The sequence below is a fragment of the Melanaphis sacchari genome, unplaced genomic scaffold (genome assembly GCF_002803265.2).
Source record: "Melanaphis sacchari strain LSU unplaced genomic scaffold, SCAv2.0 Contig25_pilon_pilon, whole genome shotgun sequence".
Classification (NCBI taxonomy): domain Eukaryota; kingdom Metazoa; phylum Arthropoda; class Insecta; order Hemiptera; family Aphididae; genus Melanaphis; species Melanaphis sacchari.
The window spans coordinates 932,638-945,591 of NW_020271133.1; positions in this window are offsets into that span (position 1 = coordinate 932,638).

The following is a 12,954-nucleotide window of genomic DNA, read 5'->3' on the forward strand; positions in this document are numbered from 1 at the left end:
CTGTGTGCGCACGAGATGAAATCACCGAAATAGATATTTGCTTACACGATTCGAAGACGTTAAAATTTCCGTTCAACAGAATCTATTTTATGTCGTTAGCTTTAATATCAGAGTAAATTTATCTATCATCAAAATAAGAGGTAAGAATTTTGTTTAGGCCATCACATGGGCTTTTATTATTAGGTATTATAATTTTAAAGTGAGTTATGAGCATTTTAAAGTTTTAATATTTTACATAGCTATAACTCGGTTTAAAATTAAAATATCAATAAAATCCTATATGACGGCCTACATAAAATTCTTACTTTTAAGTTTGATAATACCTAAGTAAATTTACTCTAACATTAAAGCTAACAACATAAAATGAATTCTGCTGAACGAAAATGTACTATGTTATATTTGTGTAAGACGCAGATAACACATACGGGTGTGGCGTCCTCTTACCTAATATTCAAAAAATTGGTAAAAAATATAATTGTAACGAATTTAAAATTTCCAAAAATGAATCACATATTTTTCCACATATTGGGACTTTTATAAAAATACGCATTTTTTCGTGCGATTTTTAAAAAATACCTACATAATAATATACATATTTTTTAAGAACAGAAAAAAACAAATTACAAAACAATAATATTTATTTGTCAATATTATTATATAACTTATGTATAATAGTTGCCCTCATAAGAAAAGTGTAAAATTATATTCCAGATTTCCACGATAGAATTTATAATAACTTCTGAATCTTTATTGCTATTATTATTTTCACTTTTCAGTTCTTATAAAATATAAATGTATCTTTTATAAGTAATGTAGTCGTATCTTTGTAACTTTTCAAAATCCAAACAAAATATTTTAATTTAGAGATAATAGTTATCATAAAACAAAAATGAATAAAATATATAATATTATAATTTCACAGTAGTTTTTTAGATCTGGAACTAACAAAATGATTATTTGAAATGATTTATTGAATTGTTATAAAAATCCAAAAATTACCATTTAAAATAAATTTTTGATTTACTTAATACTTTTTAAACGTTCTCTTTTGTTTTTCTGACTAAAAAGTGTTTACTTACATATATTTTAGGAAAATAAAACAAATGATTGCGGGTAGATAAGTATCTATTTTTATATTAAAATCAAATTAAACAAAATCAGATTAATGCATAATAATTAGTAAGTAGGACAAAAAAAGCTTTAATCGTTTAATTCTTTAGTTACACAGTGTAACTTACACTACAGTAATTAACACTAAATAGTGTGTTATTTTAGACGTAATTATAATAAAGGTAGGTATAATAATTTATTCATATAGTGCTTAGATATAAGTAATTTAAGTGCATTAAAGTCCGCTTTTTATTTATAAACTAATAAATCGTACCAAGGCATTTCAAATAGATTACTCTAATTCCAATTAAACCAATAGATATTATTATAATATAATATGTGTAGATCAAACCATAAAAATATTATAATTACTTTCGGTTATTAATTAAGCTATTAAGATTAACTATAGCGGTGTATTATATTTTAATTATATGTACATAGCTGTAAACTATAAATATAAAATACATACGATATGCCAATAATATTCATATTACATGTAATAAATATTATACATATAATCATTGATTTTAAATGCCAGTATTTAAAATTAATTTTATAATACAAATAAACGTATAGTTCCTTAGCTAGTATTGATGTTTAATTATCTTTTAAATAAAATTAAATGATTGTTATAATCTGAGATCAAATTATATTGACAGTAAAAATAAATAATTTGCTATGCTTAAACCAAAATGAAATCATAAAAATACAACACCTCAACACTCACTAAAAATTATCAATTTAAATTTGTATTAATTACATGGTTTTACTAAAAATTGAAAATAATTTTACGCATATAAACCTAAGTAAGTGATTTTTTTTTTTTAACTCTAATGGCTATTAGGTACAAAGGGTATGCTCCCTTACTACCACCAAAAATTAATATTTAATAATATATATAATTTAACTATTGATTTATGATATTTTTTTTTAGATAATTGTTTAAAAAAAAAAGAAGAAATCAAGAGTAGCCTGGTGTGGCGTAGTGGTTGGCCTCAGACATTAATGTGTTCTGAGGTCAAATATTGGCAGCATCACAAGCTCTCGGATGGGTGACCAACCCGAGTTCTTAGTGACGAATTCATGGTACATATACACACGTGTTCCAACCCTACTGACCAATCCTTACAAACAAATCTTACACAAAATACCTACTGTTCCAATCCATAGCTAATGGCCTTACTTGTCGGGTTTATATAAATATATCAATAAAAAAAAAGAAATCAAGACAGAATAACTATAAATTTAAAAAGAAATATGTATTAACCACTATTATTTTAACAATAACTTTGTATTTGTTTCCCAATAATCCATATCATACTATAAAAACGTGCAAACGATTAAAACAAATATAATATATATTATACATATTCTATAGTAAATAAATATTTATTTATAGCATATAATCCATACAGCCATGCCTATGCATATTAAGTACACATATGACATACATACTAATAAACTTACCTACATAATAACTAATATTACACAAAACAATTCGAGAGCGTTCATCTGTGGTTAAAATCGAGATGGGTCTTAGATAACAAATACAATATTATTATTACTCATTTATTAGTCGTAGGGTCTGGATATTCAGGTTTTTTTACGTAATTTAAAGCATATATTTATTACGTAGTCTTATAAAAGTAAAAAAAAAGTGGACAATTCATCAATACAGAGAAAATATTTTTTTTATATTTTAGAATATTCCGAGGGTTATTAGGTAATCAATGGTAAACCGAAAATAGCTATAGCTACATTTATTTATCAATTTATCATTAAGTTCAAATTTAACACATATAGTGACTTACTCTGTTACTCAAAACAAGATACACTCGACACCTATATTCTACAACAAAGCAGTTACCTACTTTTCCTTATTTTAGCTTTAATTTCAAAATATTCAGCTTATAATACAAAAAAAAAAAATGCTAATTGTACACTTTTTCTATATATTAATTAAATATAAACAAAATTAAAAGTGAAATTTTAAATAATTTTTGAAAAATTTGATAACACTTTTATAATTTTGTAGGTAAATTATATTAGTTCTATACATTTGTCAATTTGTTTGAATTCGGATAGAATAAATGCATTTTATTTGGATAGATTTTCATTATACTCGTTAAAACAAATTCTATTGGATTTATTATTGAATCTAACATCTAAGGACAAAGTGTACATAACATAAACGTAGATAAGTACAGATATCTTGTAAAGAACTAACAAAAAAAAAAAATGTATGACTCATAAAATAAAATAGTTCAAGAAATTAATAATGTTTGATTTTTAGATCTTGATGATTTACTATAATTATTTTATATTATAAAAGGGTACATTCATGAATAACTATTGTTAAGCTATACAGCGTGTAGGGGCGATACATTAATAGGTATAATAAAATAAAAATAAATGAACACATATAGACAGTTTCTAGGAGAGACATATTTGACGTTATGATTAAGTATTATATCTAATAAATAATAATTTATAGTTAATTGAAGTAAATTAGTAAAGCAATAATTTATAACTAAAATGGTTTTATACTTTCATCTTTAAAAAAAGAATTAAGTAAATATACAATGCATTTAAGGCAATAAATGATTGAATGTTAATATTTAACATCGCGTTAATTTGGTCGAATGATAATATTGTAGATAATTAAGTAATCTAGAATTATTTAAAACTTAATAATAGACCTAATTTACAAATTATTGTAGCTATCTTATTATGACTCATGAGTGTATTTTAATTTTATATTCATGATGCAATTGATGTATACATAATATACCATGCCACTAAGGTAGTTAGTTCGTAACGAACACACGCATACGTCATGTACACATGCACATACAAGTTATTTATTACGATAAATGTACGAATACCCTAGGTTTTACTGACTACTTCCAGTAGACAGTAATAAAGTTATATAGATACAAATAAATGTCGGGCTATTAGTCATAGCGAATCGATATCGTTGAATTCTAATTTCTCGGATATACAAAATAGTTCAGCACACTTCGAAAATTATAGTAGGTTTCACAATAAGACTTTTTTTGGAATACACTGTTTTTTTTTTTTTTTTGACAAGGTTCTTAGTGTTCTCATAATTTAAAATAAATATTTACGGTCACAATAATGGTATTTTTGTACTTGCTGTTTACTCTATGTACGAATTCAGTCACTACCTTCACGGCCCGCGGCCTGTTGATACTTGAAGTTGTAATATTAAACAACTAGTCATAAAAAACGTAATAACGAGTTTCCTAGGAGTCAGCAATCATTGGACAAATACGTTTTTCTTCTGCTACAATGGTAATATTGTCCAAACTCTGAATCAGTTGACAATAGTGTACCGATTTTTCAATTCTAAAAAAATAAAGATTTTGTATTATTTAACTTCAATGTATTTTATTTATCACGAGTAAACGAGTTATGAGTACAAAGTATATTTTAAATCGTTTTGCGTTTCGAAAAAAATATTTAAATTTTCACATAGGTACAACAGATGTTTGGTCGAAATTTTTTAAACAATATTACTCGACAATTGTAAAACGAGTACTGTTCGTAAAATAATAATATTATCAACTTTCCATTATCAAACCCTAACGAAACCTGTTCTAAATCATAACGCGATAATAATAGAAGCGTATAAAGTAAAAACAAATTTTAATCTTTATTAATTTGTCAAAAAGATTTCCCCGTACAATTGCATATTCTAGACTTTTACCATTGAATAAATTGTACCTACCTATATCCTAAGATGTCTCATTTGTAATCATTAAATATTTTATAGTTAGATCAAACTATTTAGTGTATTCTAGAATTTATCAATATCTGAATCAGTAAAATCCCGCATTCGGAACATTATAGCTGGAACAGGAGGAATTCGAGACAACCTATAAAATATTATAAGACATAGCCACATAAGTATAATAGGTATTGCCGTATTGGTATTTTTATATTTTACACATGTCACACATATAGAACATATATAAACATAATATACCTTATGGCGTACATAGGTTATTAACCAAACAAGTATACCTAATAGCCTGATAGTACACAGTAAGCAATTAAATATAATAGGTAAAATGTAAACTTTATTTTTCTAGTGATTTCAGATAGGTAGGTCTATATGTACACCTATTCAATAACATTTTTGTGTATTTTCATGCAAAAAATGTATTCATTATTCAACTCATCTGTAAATATGAGTATATTCAATCATCAAAAAATTACAAGAAATTTAAAAAGAAACCTTTACTACCTATATAAAATAAGCAGTTTTAACAAAGCTCAAAAACTAGAAAAAATATGATAAAAATTAGGTAAATACCTACGCAATACGTTCAAAAATATAAAAATAAAAAATATATCAATATTATGATGGAAACATTGAATATCTTTTCTTATTAAGTATTTTAAAATATATACATTTCACATTAATAATCATTAAATATTATGTAGAGGTTTTAAATGTATTTATAAATTTATTATTATAACGATCATTACAATTTTTAAAGACTTATTTTTACAATTTTTTTTTCACAAATTTTCATGTTTTTATAATAAAATCAATGTGTAAAAAACATTTTTAGATAATTATTAAAATCTTTTTCTCTAGTCATCTCGATGTAATGTAAATTAATAATAATAATAATAAGTAGTAGTAATATAATATATAGTATAAGTATTAAGTATTAACTATTAAGTCGATGTTATCTAAAATGACGGCTAAAGGATTGATAGTCGATGCAATTATATCGTTATAAATATAAGTCGTTGTGTAATATGATATTATTCAAAATGTATTTTTTTCTTTTTATACCTACTACTTACAATTCTTACTATTGATATAAATATGTAATTTTAAAAAAAAATCTATTTTATACATTACTTATATATATTTTATAATTTATGTATTATGTTTATGTTTGAAAATCATATTTTAAAAATTATTCAAAAGAAAAATAATATTATTAGTTATTACTTATTACTAATTATGAATAAATAACATAGAATTTTAAAAATCAGTGATTATATTTGCTGAGATTTATCACTTAGTAATATTTGTGATTTTATTTCAAATATTTATGTTGTACTAATTATTAATTATAATTAGCTGTATACACTATATACTATTTTTTTTTTTAAATACCTACAAATAAGTAGATTAACAGATAATATTAATCGAGTATTTACATTCAATACCTTACAATCATATTATAATCTTTATTTAAAGTGATGTACTAATGTATTGTACCTACATACGATACATCATAACCGATTTATACATCGTGTAGAGTTAGTCAATATTTATTTATTTATTTATTTATTTGAACGGGAAAGATGCCTAATAAAAATGAATTAAAATATAGACAATAGCATACAATTTTTAAATTAGTTTTTTAGTGGTTACGACTTACTTATTAATTATATAGTATATTTTTGAATACAAATTAACATAAATATAATTAAACCATTACAATATAAATATAATACAACAAATCATACGTTCTAAGACCAAGAATCTAAATTGTTTCTTGTATATCATTATTTTATTAAATTATTTAAGTATTAATTAAACATATCAACAATTGTACATAAAAATAAATCAATATGAAATATATTAACTTACTCTATTACTCTATTAGTACTTAGTAGGAGATTTTTAACCATAGTTGGTAGACTAAGATGGTACATAGAAAGTATTTAATTATTAAGTACTACGATTAGAGACCAGAAAGCTAAGGTTTGAAAGAAATTCTCAACAATAAATTTATTTATCAAATAGTTTAAAGATAAGATAGAAACCTAACCTCTTTTTTTGTATCCCCAAGAATTCTGTGTTTAAAAGTTATCAGTATAGTTGGTAAGAAGAGCAAGGTTGGATTGAATGTTGCAGTTAAAGAACACAAATTTCAAAAACTCTATTATTCATATCGAACCTACTTTACACAAGGTGGTCAAACAATAGGGTGTATTCAAACATTGACCGTACGTGCTTTTAATGTATGTGGATTATCAAAACTTTCACAGCTTTAATTTATATAGCCTAAGATAGTTGAAGCTTAGCTCTAAATATTTAAATAATGTTCATTAAATGATACATCTAGGTTATTATTTTATAGATGCGAGTAAGTTAAAATATAAAATAAAAACGCCCTACCTACGTATAGTAAATCAAATAGCGAGAGAAAAAAAAAATGTAAAAGAACAGTGAAAGCAATGATGCAATGAATATTTTGATTTTATAAGCACTAAACTAATCAAATACAATAACCCTTCAAAATCAATAATAAATAAATAGATTTAGCTAATTACACAAATTATAGATTAGATAATTTTTAAATCTCATGTCGACGTACATTCAGACTAACCATACACATTTTTATAAAAAAATTTAAGTAGTATGAACAGAGCCGTCTTTACCCTATGGTTACGTAGAACACAAGCCCTGGGCCTTGAGTAAATTGGACCTCAAATGGCTCAAACCGCAGAGGCTTCGAAAAATATAATTTATATCTTTACGTTTTTACGATTGGCGTGATCTATCTCAATTAAATATTTGAATGTTAGGTTTAAGTATGAAGTTATTATTTAAAAATAATATTAAATTCCGTTACCTCAAAATTTAAATAATATAAATACGATGATTACTTTTTAGTTTTTGGTGATAAATTTAATTAATAACGTGTTATCGACGTATAGCGAGAAGTGTATACATTGGTATTTATTATTATACATTTATACCACCTAGGCCCTAAAGTTGTGTGTACGACACACTTTGTGTAGTAAAAAAAATGAAATGTGTACAACGAAATTAAAAAATGTGTAGAAAATAATAACAGTTTTTTTTTATGTTATTATTATTTATTTTATATCACTTGTTATAAACGTTTTATTAAAATATAGTGTGTAGGTATAGTACGAAAAATAGAAAATTTTAGGCCCTGCTACTACCTAGTACCTTCTATAGTTCTGTCGATAAAATAATATGATTAAAAGCTTTTAAACAATAGACAAGTTGGTCTAAAATAATCGTTCCGAAACCCATATGTTTGATATACCTAATCAAGAAATTATTGATGTAAAATATCAAATAATAATCGTACGGTCATAACTCGTCACGTGTCTGTTTATTTTATTTTGATCATACTAATAATAATATTAATAATATTATCTAAGTGTTTAATCATCATTAACGTTTTTTAACATGTATTTGCTTTAGTATCAGCCTAGAAAACTATTTTACATAATTATTTACTTATTTACTAAAAAGTAACTATCTTTGAAATGTTGTGTGTAGTATTTTGTAGTCTCTAATTATGTCGAAAAGAATATATTTAAGTGGTTTAGAAAAAAAGAAAAACTTATAACAAAAAGAAAATATTAGTAAATTTTCTAAATTAAATTAATTTTTTGCATTTGAAAAACTAACAGACAAACCAATTTTGATGTAATTAGTATTTCGAGTTTATCAATTACAGATATGTGAGTATTAAGATAATAAAACACACATTGAGCTTGGATCTTCCAGTTAATGTAACTACGAATTACCAACTACAGACCAATCTAATACTAGTAACACTGGTAACTATTATATTTTAAAATATTTTAAAACATATATGAATTGAATTACCTTTCTTCAATTATTAATTATAATATATTAGTGTAAAAATAATGATATTAACACATCTAAGCATTTAATCATCTGTCTTAAATTTAAATTATGAATTATAAAATATAGTAGTGTAAAAATTATAATAAATGACAACTGTAGGGTCCGAATTTATAAGCATTTGTGTGTTTTTTCTGAACAGTCCAAAAAATAGCTAGGTAAGCTTCAAGTTTGATTTGTAGTCAATAGATTCGGAATATAAAGTTTTATTTTGCATATTTTTGCATATTTTGTTATTTTTTGACATATAGGTACAGCATATTTCTGTATTTTACGATTTTTTTATTGCATATATACGGTTTTTAAATGCATAATAAGTATGTAATATTTTGCTTATTTTAATTAAAACAATATGTTTATAGTCCATGTAATTTGGCGAAGTCATTTTCTTATTTTATCTGAGACCTATCAAGACAAGTAGTAATCTTTTATTAAGTATCTAGGTTTTAGTGAATCATACATTAGTCGTGTTTGTCGTGATCTAAAGTGCGCGTAACTTTCATTCGATTTTATTAATTTATATTTAATGAAAACAAAAGACTTTTTTTTTAATCGAATTTTTAGCATATTTTTATTTTGTTGGGTATATCTTTATAAAATAAGAGCATAAATGCATATTTTATAGTGCATATTTCTGAGGTTTTTAGAGCATATAAATCCGGGCCCTAATGATGAGTAATAAATAATATATATATTTGTAATTTTTTTCACAAATTTAATCAAACGCCATGTTTTTTATATATTTTTTAGGTTTTTTGGGAAGTACCTATATCTGACAAAACACGTCTTAGTTTCTTTCTTAATTAAAAACAATTAATACTGACCATTTGAGAATAAAATGAAAGAATTTCTAGAACTCTATCATGAAGGCATTAACACTCATTAGCTTAAATCATAATGTTTTCATTAAAGACAAAACTTGAAAATTCTTCCAAATAAATCCGTTCACTTGAGTTTATTAGTCTTGTATACTCTGTCACTCTGATAAGTAATAAAGGCAGACAAGTTGAAAGTTATTACAAGGATATTCCTTTGCCTAACGACCTTCAATTGCATCAGACAGCATTTACTTCACAGCTAGAAAGAATAAAAAATGAATTAAAAACGAATATATTTTAAAAAAGAATAATTAATATGTTAATTGTGTGAATAGAAAGAGATATGCTTTAAAAATTAAACTTTGAAGACCTATTGAAAATTTTGAAAATCAAAAATCTCGAAAGAAACTTTTAAAATTGATGTAAAGAAAATTTAAAGTGTATTTATATTTTCTACATATTTCTGAAAATAAAATAATTTTTCTCATCACTAATAGTTTACATTGCAGTCTTAAAAAATATATTTTAATTAATAGTAAGACCATTAAACAAATGTTATGAGCTACGTAATAATATGATTGTGATTTTATGATAAATTATAACAATGTAATAGACAAATATTTTTAAAAAATTTTCAATAATTTATAATTGGGAGTTAACTTCGTTTTTTCTTATTTATATTTAAATTTTAAAACCCACAAATTAAGCAGCTTTGTCGCTTATAAAAGTTTTTATGAACAACAAATATTATAAAATTGTATATAGTAAAAGAGATATTGTTTTTAGATATTATTAGTGTTTCAAAAGAATGAAGTCATTAAATAAAAGTACGTACATAAACTCCAAACGTTCGAGGGTTCTTGGATAGCCAAAGACAATTCTATAAATGGACTTATATTATGTATTCGTATTTGTACTATTTTTACAGGTATACACTAATTCAACAAACGGTTAATAGATATAGGTATACGTCATAATACATGGTCATATATTATGTACACTTCAAAACATAACTGCTTATAATATTATTCAAAACATATAGTTTACTAATTCACAAAAAAATTTAAATAACATACCCACAAAAATTTGCATCACTACGTCACATTCATATAAATAAAAATTTAATATTCGCTTGAAAAGTAATGGAAATAATTAGATACTCACATATTTAATTAAACTTATAATAATAACGTAATACATTTAGCGAAAATATTAATAGCGCGTCGTTATATAATGTATAATAATAAAATATCAATATACATATATATATATATAAATTAAGTTCATATATTTTTTAGCACCAAAACGTGGTCTCAACACTCTTAGCGTCAGTTAACCTAACTTAATAACATTTAATAACGTAGCTAATAACTAATAAGTAAAGACAAAAAAGTATACATATACTTAATATAATTGAAGTTTTTATAACTTTTTAGCACTAAAATGTGATCTTTTTATGTTAGTAAATAATAATTTTTTTATTGTACTTCAATATTTTTATACTTTTTCCAAATATTAATTATATAAATATATTTTCGGATAGATTATTAATGAATATTCATTTCTATATAGAAATTATTTAAAAAAAAAAAACCTTTGATAGAATAGATATGTTTTAATTAAAGTGCTTAGAATGAACCGCAACAGTACATTAAAAATAATAGTCAGAAAAGCAATACGTCATTTTAAAACACAACCAATTGCAATTATTAGTTATTATTTAAGTAATATTAGTAATAAATTGTTATTTGCAAACCCGTATAGACACACATATAGATATATTATATATATGACATATAGGTAAGTAGCAAGAATTAAGTACTTAGAAAATGTCCTAAGCCATAATAGCCAACTATACAAAATTATTTATTGTTTATTTGTGTGCTAGTTGTCTTTTTCCAAATATAAAAAGGTAAAAATCGTATATTGAGTATAAGACATAAATATAATGATAAAAAATGTGCAATCGTGTTAAACACATAAAGACTGAAATCAGAAGTCATTTGATTATTTTATTTCACCAAAATTTCATCTACAAAAAAATTATTATTATTTTCTTTTTATATATCACCCGACCAGAGGTGAAGTGGCTTTACATTTCATATCAATCAAACAGATACTTCAGGCCACTTTCAATTTTATTCTTACTAACAATTAGCATTGATTGTAAAATAAATTTGTATTTTAAATTAGTATTATCACATATTCCTTTCATAGCACTTATAATAGATATTATAAGTATACATCATACATTTTAATTAGAAAACTTTCTGTATGCATTCAATGACTATTAACTGTATCCTACTTAACTAATAGTAAATATGCCAATGTATCTATTATTATTAAGGGCAAAATAAATCGGATCAGTGATATAACTTTTATATATTTGGAAAGTGGTAGATTAAGTCACGTGGAAAATAAAATAGTAGGTAATTTGAGTCCCGATCATTTCTTTGATAATTATTATACTTATATCTAAATTAAATTATTAACTGAAAAATACGCAAAATACGCAAAAATAACCTTGTTTATTTAATTTAATTTTGATACAATAATAATAATTATTATTATTTGTTTAATAAAAAATGTGTACAACATATACCATAATTTTATAAAATATACCTGCAATTGATTCGACTTAAAAAGACAAGGATCATTAAATATTAAATATATGAAGTGTGTTTACTGTTTACGCTTAGAGGTACCTATACATTTTAATTGAATAACCTTTTAGTGAAATAATATTTTTTGGGGGAATGAAAGAAAGTATCCAAATATAATTTTTCAGATAAATTTCAATTTTTTTCGATGTTTGTATGCGCGATATAACTTACTTTTTTTTAAATGACAACACCAATTTTGTTCACAGATTCGGATAGATAGAGTATTTTTTTCTTAACAACTAATACAAAATGTTATTTTCAAATTAAAAAATTGGCTAAGTTACAGTAGGTATATTAAAATTTTATAGTTTATAAATAATCTATTTTCGATAAAATTTTAGCTATATTCAACTTAGGTACACTTGAAAATTGAAATAATATCTTTAATGTTATTAAATACCTGTTTAGATAGCAGAGAAGACATAAATAAACACTTATTTGATTCGTAATTTATACACTAGTTCATCTAACTTAAGAGGCTGGTCAATAATATCGGTAACATTCGCCTATAATTAACATAATAAATCCGGTTCATTATAAATTAATGTTAATAAATTATTCTTACTAACTAAATATAGTTATAAAATAATTTTAAACTATTCTAGTTACAATCATTATTTATGTAACTTTAAGTTTTTAGTTTTTGTATTATTATTGCTTTACGTTTTTGACTTGTTTC